Source organism: Oratosquilla oratoria, chromosome 9 (assembly GCF_046742065.1).
Source record: "Oratosquilla oratoria isolate Oo_2021 chromosome 9, ASM4674206v1, whole genome shotgun sequence".
NCBI lineage: Eukaryota > Metazoa > Arthropoda > Malacostraca > Stomatopoda > Squillidae > Oratosquilla > Oratosquilla oratoria.
In genome coordinates, this window is record NC_134785.1 from 54,991,908 (window position 1) to 55,000,925 (window position 9,018).

Here is a 9,018-nt window from a genome sequence, read left to right on the forward strand (position 1 = left end):
GGACCCACATCAACAGACCGATGCTGAAACAATTTTGAATATCATCCAAACTTGACGAAACATCGTGTATTCCATTAGCCTACTGTATAGACTTTCAGAGGTCATTATCTTTATTGTACTTTACATTTTCCACTTGTGTGATTGTTGTAATGGTTTCTATATGAACATTTGTGATAGGAGAAATCATAGTTCTGATTATGATATACATTATTCATGCAAGAATTAGCATAGGTACGATACCTATCATTTTTTCCAGTACTCATGAAAAAATACAAATTATTCTCTGTTACTGTTTATGCTTTCTTCTTCTATTTGATCTCAACCGACACGAAAATTACGGTGATCAGTAACTATAGTCCATATAGTTCTCGTGAGTAGTGCTGTGAACTTGCACACATACACACCACACCCATTTCTTCAAGTGAGACCGTTGCGGTTTGGAGCATTGTGGGAGTTTCTAAGTCCTGGGCTTCGTTTCGAATCCGCCAAGATAGCAGGCTAAGACGCTACCACTATACCAGCAAGCCTTGCGTAAATAATAATAAAATGATAATAATAATAATAATAATAATAATAATAATAATAATAATAATAATAATAATAATAATAATAATAGGTTTATTGAAATAGCAGTGATACACTGACAATAATACAATAGAGTAATCATATGAGTAATACGCCTAGTCTAAGTTTTACAGTGATACGTTGATAATAATGCGTGCGTGTGTGTGTGATCCACCGTGGTCTCTGATCACGTGTTGGCCTCGTGATCGATAGCTATTACCCTCCCGGATGAGAGCTCTTATATGATCAATCTAATGGTAATGATGTGACCTTACACACGCGCGCGCACTCAACTCCCCGCCCCTGAGAGTTGGAATAACGGCTCGCAGCGCAGCGATACTAAAATTATTTCAGCACTGTGTGGGATTAGAACTCGGACCGCTGGAGTAGCGGTTGCGAACGCTGCCACTGCGCCGGCGATCTGCGTGTGTGTGTATGTGTGTGTGTGTGTGTGTGTGTGTGTGTGTGTGTGTGTGTGTGTGTGTGTGTGTGTGTGTGTGTGTGTGTGTGTGTGTGTGTGTGTGTGTGTGTGTGTGTGTGTGACGGTCTTGATATAGTTTGTTTCGTGATTGACAGCTATTACTCTTCCGGATAAGAGCTCAGAGATCATAATATATGGCCCAGTCTATGGATAATGCTGTGGCCTTACACAAACACACAATTCCTGGCCCCCCACCAGAGTGCCGGCTTGCAGTGCAGCGATGCTGAAATTTTCATCCCTGGGCGAGACTCGAACTCGGATCATTGAATTAGCGGTCGAGCGCGGTACCACCACACCATCGAGCCATGTGTGTGTGTATTTACCTAGTTGTATTTTACGGGAAGGGGAGCTATGCTCGTGGGGTCCCGTCTTCATATCTCATTTTATCTAAACTATTTTTAAATTCATGTATTGTTTTTGCACACACCACTTTCTCATCTAACTTGTTCCAACTGTCTATTACTCTGTGAGGAAAGCTGTTCTTTTTCAAATCTCTTCTATAGCTGTCTTTTTTTATTTTCTTTCCGTGTCCTCTAGTATTTCTGTCATCCCATTTTATCAGATTCTCTCTATCAGTAATTTCTATGCCTTTCATGATTCTGTAAATAGCTATCAAATCTCCTCTCTCTCTTCTTTGCTCTAGTGTCTGTAGTTCAAGTTTTTGTAGTCTCTCTTCATATGATAGTTTTGAGAGTGTTGGTGCCAATTTTGTAATTGCTCTTTGTATTCTTTCAAGTTTTTTTATACATTTTTTGTACTTGGTGACCATATCGTTGCTGCATATTCCAATCTTGGTCTTATCAGGGTGATTAGGATTTTCCTCACCATTTCTTCATCCAGGTATGTAAATGCCACTTTGATTGTTCTTATTAAATTATAAGTTTCTCCAAAAATCTTATTTATATGTTTCTCAGGTGACATATTATTCATAACAATGACTCCCAGGTCCTTCTCATTTTCTACTTTTTTTATTCCTTCTTCTCCCAAATTATATGATCCTGTTATTCTGTTTTTGCTTTTTCCAAATTCCATTATACTACACTTTTTTGTATTGAACTCCATCTCCCACTTCCTACTCCATTCCTGTACTTTATTTAGATCTCTCTGTAGTGATTCACAATCTTCTTCAGTTTTCACTCTTTTCAGTAGTTTTGCATCATCTGCAAAGAAGCTCATATAGCTTTCAATTCCTTCATCCATATCATTAATATATATAGCAAACATTATTGGGGCCAGAACTGTTCCCTGCGGGACACCGCTTATTACTTCATTCCATTTTGAGTGCTGGTCTCTTATCACTACTCTCATTTTTCTTTCTTGCAAAAAGTCTTCCATCCAATTTAGCAATTTACCTTGTATTCCTCCTTCAGATTCTAATTTCTTAAGCAACTTCTTATGTGGTACTTTGTCAAAAGCTTTTTTTAGGTTTAGAAATGCACAATCAGCCCATCCATCTCTTTCTTGTATTATATCTATTAGCCTTGAATAGAAACATATTAAATTGGTGACGCATGATCGTCCTTGTCTGAATCCAAATTGCCTTGGATTTAGTACGTTGTTTTTTTCCAAGTATTTTACCCATCTACTTTTGATAATTCTTTCACAAATTTTTGCTATTGTACTTGTTAGAGAGACTGGTCTATAGTTGGTAGGTTCTTCTTTATTTCCTCCTTTATATATAGGTGCTATATTTGCTTTTTTCCAATCTTCTGGAACTTTTCCTTCTTTCAAGGAACTGCTTATTATGCTATGTATTTTGTCTGCCAGTTCATTCCTGCATTCTTTCAGAATCCAGTTTGCTATTTCATCTGGTCCATGCGATTTTCTGACATCAAGATTACTCAAGTGTATCAATATTTCATTCTTTGATACTTCTATTTCTTCTATAGGGGGGACTTTCTCTTTCCATTCAATCTCTTCAGGTTGTATGTTCTCCCTTGTAAACACTGATTTAAAATGATTGTTCATAATTTCCGCCATTTCAAGTTCCTCAGTGTAATCAACTCCCTCTTGTCGTAATTTCTCCAAGTCCTGTTTGTTTTTCAGTTTATTGTAGAATAGTTTTGGTTGATCTTTACATTTTTCTATGACGTCTTTTTCATATTTTCTCTTTTCCTCTCTGCACGTTTGTACATATTCATTTCTATAACCGGTATATATTTTCCATTTTTCAGGTCTTCTGTCTTTTTTCCATCTGGTCCAGGCTTTGTCTCTTTTGTCTTTTAACTCCCTACAACTTTTGTTGTACCAGCATTTTACATATTCTTTTTCTTGTTTTTGTCTTGGGACATACTTTTCCACTCCTTTTTTGTAAATTTTTGTCAAAATATTCCATTTCTTTTCCACTGATGTTTCTTCTTTGTATATTTCTTCCCAGTTTTCTTGTTGAAAGAATTCTCTTATTTTATCAAAGTTTGTTTTTTCATACATCATTCTTCCTTTTCTATATTATTCATTTCTTTTGATACATTTTTCTTCATTAAGTTCCAGTTCAATCAATATGTGGTCACTTTTACCTATTGGTGTTTTATATTCAATCTTGTCCACTATTCTAGGTTCAGATGTAATTAATAAGTCTAGTCTCGATGGTTCTTCTTCATTTCTATACCTAGTGTTCTCCTGTATCCATTGTGTCATTGTGTGGTCAATAATCATCTCAAGTAGAGCGTTTCCCCATGAGTCGTCTCCACCCTTTACTGTCATTTCTTCCCAGCAGATTTCTTTACAATTAAAGTCGCCCATCATAACTATTCTTCCTCCATCTTCCATTATTTTATTTAATGTTATCTTTGTGTCCTCTAACATACTTTTATGTTCACTCTCCTCCCATGAGGCTGTTTTTGGAGGCACATAATTTATCACAAATTTTATGCTCTTCTTATCTCTGTCTTCCACTTCTATTATAATCATCTCTACTGTATTCTTTCCATATATGACACCTTTCACGTTTATATCCTTCTTAGTCAGGAACATAACTCCACCCCCTTGCTTTTTCTCTCTGTTTCTAATCCAATAATTGTATGCATCATGTCCTACACTGTTGGGTGGTAGTGGGCCTTTTAATTTTGTTTCTACAATTCCCATTATGTCCGGTTCTTTTTCCTTCAAATAATCATTCAGCTCATTCAATCCTGTTATTAATCCATCTATATTTGTGTAAGACACTCTTAGTTTTCTGCCACTTCCATTGTGTTCTCTGTTTCCCTTATGTTTTTCTTTTGTATGTCGAACTTCCTTAGTTTCATGTTCACTACTCTCCAATAGAATCTCTCTTTCTCTGACTCCGTTCTGTTCTCGTTTTTTGCCTTAGCTTCCAGTCTTTTCTGCTTTTCTTCCTCTCTTTCCTCTTTATTCATTTCCCTTTTTATCCATACCTTTTTATATTGTTCACTTGTTGCTAGTTTCCCTGTTTTGGATAAGATATTCTCTGCCGTTGTTTGTGACTTGAATTTAATTTTAATTGGTCTGGTCTTGTCTGTGCTATACTTTCCGAGTCTAAATTTCTCTTCGATTTGTTTCATAATTTCTGGTTCATCTTCCTGAACTGACTCTAGTAATTGGCTTACTTTTTCATTTTCCTCTTTGATTCTTGTGGTTCTATCTGGGTTGTGTTTCTCTTCCATTCCTAATATAATTATACATTTCTTCTTGTCTGCTAAATCTCTTACTATATTCTCCTTCTGTCTCATCACTTTAATAACTGAGTCTTCAGTATGTTCTTTCAATTGCTGTTTGACTATGTCAGTGAATGAAACCTTATTTCCTTCTTGGGTTGCTTTCCAATTCTTAGCTTCTTTAGCTATTGCCTCTGTTTTCTTTACTATTCTTCTTCAATTCCTCATTCTCCACCTTTACATCTCTTAACTGTCTTTTTAGGTCTTCTATTTCATCAGTTAAGTTTTTATTCGCCTTCTCTAGTTCTTCCAATCTTTCAACCCTCTGTAAAATGGTGTTAACATGACCGAACCTACGCTCCAAGTCCTCGATCACCTTATCAACCTTCTCCTCTAGTCTTGTCAGTCGGGGGGGGGGGGGTTGTGTCCCCCCCACCCTCTTTAAATCCCTTGAAAATATTCTCATCACTTTCTACTGTATTGCTCCTATCTATACTTCTAATCTTTACATTCTTATTAGACATTTCGTCGTCTCCCAGCTGGGCTTGCGGTCGTTTGTTTACTTTTCGGCGGTCTGCTTGGGCCAAGTCCTCTACTTCCTCATTTCCTTCCATTTCCCCAGCAATCCCTCGCCTTCTCCTCTTTCCTTACTTTCCCACTACCCCACGAGCAATTTCCCCCCCACCCTGTAAATACAATAGGCACTTCTCTTTGCGTTGGGGTCCACAATCTTCAATTTTCTTCAGAACGTCTTCCAAGCCGTCCGTTCGTTGAAGTGTGTGTGTGTGTGTGTGTGTGTGTGTGTGTGTGTGTGTGTGTGTGTGTGTGTGTGATTCACTATGGTCTTGGATCACGTGTTAGACTCATGATCTATAGCTAATACTCTCCCGGAAGAGAGTTCAGGGTTCATATATGACCGATCTATGGGTACTACTGTGACCTTACATGCACACTCACACACAATTCCCCACCCACGAGAGTTGAAGTAACGACTCGCAGCACAGCGATACTGAAATTTTTTCAACCCTGGGCGGGATTCGAACTCAGACCGCTGTAGTAGCAGTTGCGAGCGCTACCACTGCGCCATCGAGTCGTGTGTGTGTGTGTGTGTGTGTGTGTGCGTGTGTGTGTGTGTGTGTGTGTATTCACCTTGGTCTTTGGATCACGTGCTGGACTCGTGATCGACAGCTCTTTCCCTCCCGGAAGAGAGCTTAGAGCTCGTATGACCGATCTATGGATAATGCTGTGACCTTACACGCACACACACACCCAACTCCCCGCCCACGAGAGTTGGAGTAACGAGTCGAAGCGCAGCGATACTGAAATTATTTCAGCCTTGGGCGGAATTCGAACCCTGACGGCCGTAGTGACAGAGGGGGACTCTACCAACCGCGCCGCCGAGTCATGTATCAACTGCGCCACCGAGTCGTGTGTGTGTGTGTGTGTGTGTGTTTACTTAGTTGTATTTTGCGGGAGAAGAGCTATGCTCGTAGTGACCCGCAGTTGTATCTTTCCGCATCCAGTTCTTTCTTAAAATCATGTATAGTTTTAGCACTCACTGTTTTCTCTTTCAATTTATTCCATGTATCTGTCACTCTGTGTGGAAAGCTGTTCTTTTTTCAAATCTCTTCTCTAACTGTCCCTTTTAAGTTTCTTCTCGTGTCCTCTTGTATTTCTTCTGTCCCATTTAAGTAGATCATCCCTATCAAGGATTTCCATCCCTTTCATAATTCTGTGGATGGTTATCAAATCGACTCTTTCTCTTCATTGCTCCAGAATTGATAGGTTTAGTTTGTCCAATCTTTGTTCGTATGTCAACTTGCTAAGTGTTGGTGCCATCTTTGTCATTGCTTTTTGAATTCTTTCTAGTTTTTTTTTTTTTTTTTTTTTTTTTGTACTAGGTGTCCATAGTGACGCTGCATATTCTAATTTTGGTCTTACCAATATTCTCTTTACCATTTCCTCGTCCATGTAGTCAAAGGCCACTTTCATTGATCTTATTAAATTGTATCCAACTATTTTGTTTACATGTTTGTCTGGTGTCATGTCGTTTGAGATAATTACTCCTAATTCTCTTTCTGAGTTTACTTTTGTAAATTCCTTTGTACCAATTTTGTATTGACCAGATACTCTATTTTTACTTTTTCCAAATTCAAATATACTACATTTCTTAATGTTCAAGTTCACTTCGTTCTTTATACTCCGTTTCCAGACTTTGTCCAGGTCTTCTTGAAAAGATTTGCAATCTTCTTCTTTACTTACTCTCTTCAATAGTTTCGCATCATCTCCAAAGAAGTTTATATAAAATATGATTTCTTTATCAATGTCATTTATATAAGTAGTAAACATTTTCGGAGCCAACACGGAACCTTGGGGTCCGTTTATCATGTTTACCCAATTTGAGTTCTTTTCTCTAGGTACCACTCTCATTTTTCTTCCGTTCAAGAAGTCTTTCATCCATTCTAATAATTTTCCCTGTATTCCACCTATTGTTTAAATTTTTCTTAGTAGTTTTTTGTGTGGTACTTTGTCAAAAGCCTTGTGTAGGTCCAGGAAGGCATAGTCTGCCCAGTCATCTCTTTCTTGTATTATATCTACCAATCTTGAGTAAAAGCATATTAAGTTTGTAGTACATGATCTTCCACTTCTAAATCCAAATTGGTTGGGGTTTAGTATTTTGTTCTCTTCCAAGTGTTTAGTCCATTTATTTTTTATAACTCTTTCGCATATTTTTGCAATTGTGCTTGTAAGGGATACCGGTCTATAGTTTGTTGGATTTTCTTTATCTCCTCCCTTGTATATTGGTACAATATTTGCATTTTTCCAGTCTTGTGGTACTTTTCCTTCTTTGAGTGAGAAGTCAATTATCTTGTGTATTTTATCTGTGAGTTCATCTATGCATTCTTTTAATATCCAGTTCGCTATTCCGTCTGGCCCATGTGACTTTCTGACATAATTTGGTCCTTTATTTCTCTCTGTGTCACCGTTATTTCTTTCTGAAGGACACCATCCCTCATTTTATCAATTTCATAATAATCATTAACGTGCGATAAGGATAATGCTATAACCTTATATTAGACTTATGTGACTTATAAAAAAGAATAAATTCATGAAAATGAAAATGCCCATTATTATTGGAATTCCAATATATCTTTGAATTTGATAACGTGAATGTGAGAGGATGCTTCTTCAACTTAACACAAGCTACGTGGCGAAATATTCAGTCTCTGGGACTTGTATAACACTACTGTAATTATGTGGATTTTCAATTATACCGGAATGATGGATGACCTCGTGTTTCTTCCAGCAGAAGATGTGTCACAAGAATTTCACTATCTATTAGATAATGCTCCAGATGAGGCTATAGATTTGTTGCAGTATTTTAAAAGTTTATATATCAGTGGTTCCTGGTGATCAGTTAAAGCTTGGAATGGACTTATGTGATTTAAACGATTCATGCCACTCTATCCTTCAGGTGTTTGGAGTATACACACTGCAACTCTGAATAACGGTGCGCGCACCAATAACATTTGTGAATCTTGGAACAATGATTTTTATAATATAGTTGGACACCGACATCCATTAGTATGGCGCAAAACCATGGGGTTTCAGCAGGACTATGCAACTGTGTCCACATTGATCCACCGGGACAATGTTGGTAACCGTGTCGTAAAACGTGTGGAACAGAGATTTGTGGACTTACAGCAGCGATTATAAACCATTGTGATGATTATGTAAATGGACGTGAAAATATTCCTCAACTCTTACGTGGAGTTGGACACAATATGAGAATTATGTCATAATTGAATTATGTTATAGGAGTATGAATTCTACTACCAATTATTAATGTAATTTACTATTTGTATTCATCTTATGATTCTGTGATTTTATTATCTATATATAATACAGGCCCTGTGCCTCCTATCATTCGACTTAGTCGAGTTCTAGAATGATAGTTCCACTTGGTATAAGATTTAGCACATCACCTAGTTTCTTTCAGTATTATAGTTATAGTATGTAAAGGAGGAGAAATTAAATGGTTGATATTTTTCCTTTATTTTTTTTATTTTATTATTATTATTTTTTTTTTACGAACTCCCCTACAACGTGATTCTCTTAGGTACACTAAGGGACTCCCCTAGAAAACACGCATTTTAGGTCCTAGGTAAGTCTTACAGTGACGTATTGATGTCTTTACTCCAATGATCTTTAATTTTATATTTAAAACCCTCCCCTAAAGGGGACCAATTGAATTTTCTCTTCCTCCACCCTTTCCACAATCAGATTCGTTGTTACAATTCTATATGCAATATTGTTTACTTAAGCAATCTCGAATCTCCGCATAACTTAGGTTACAAA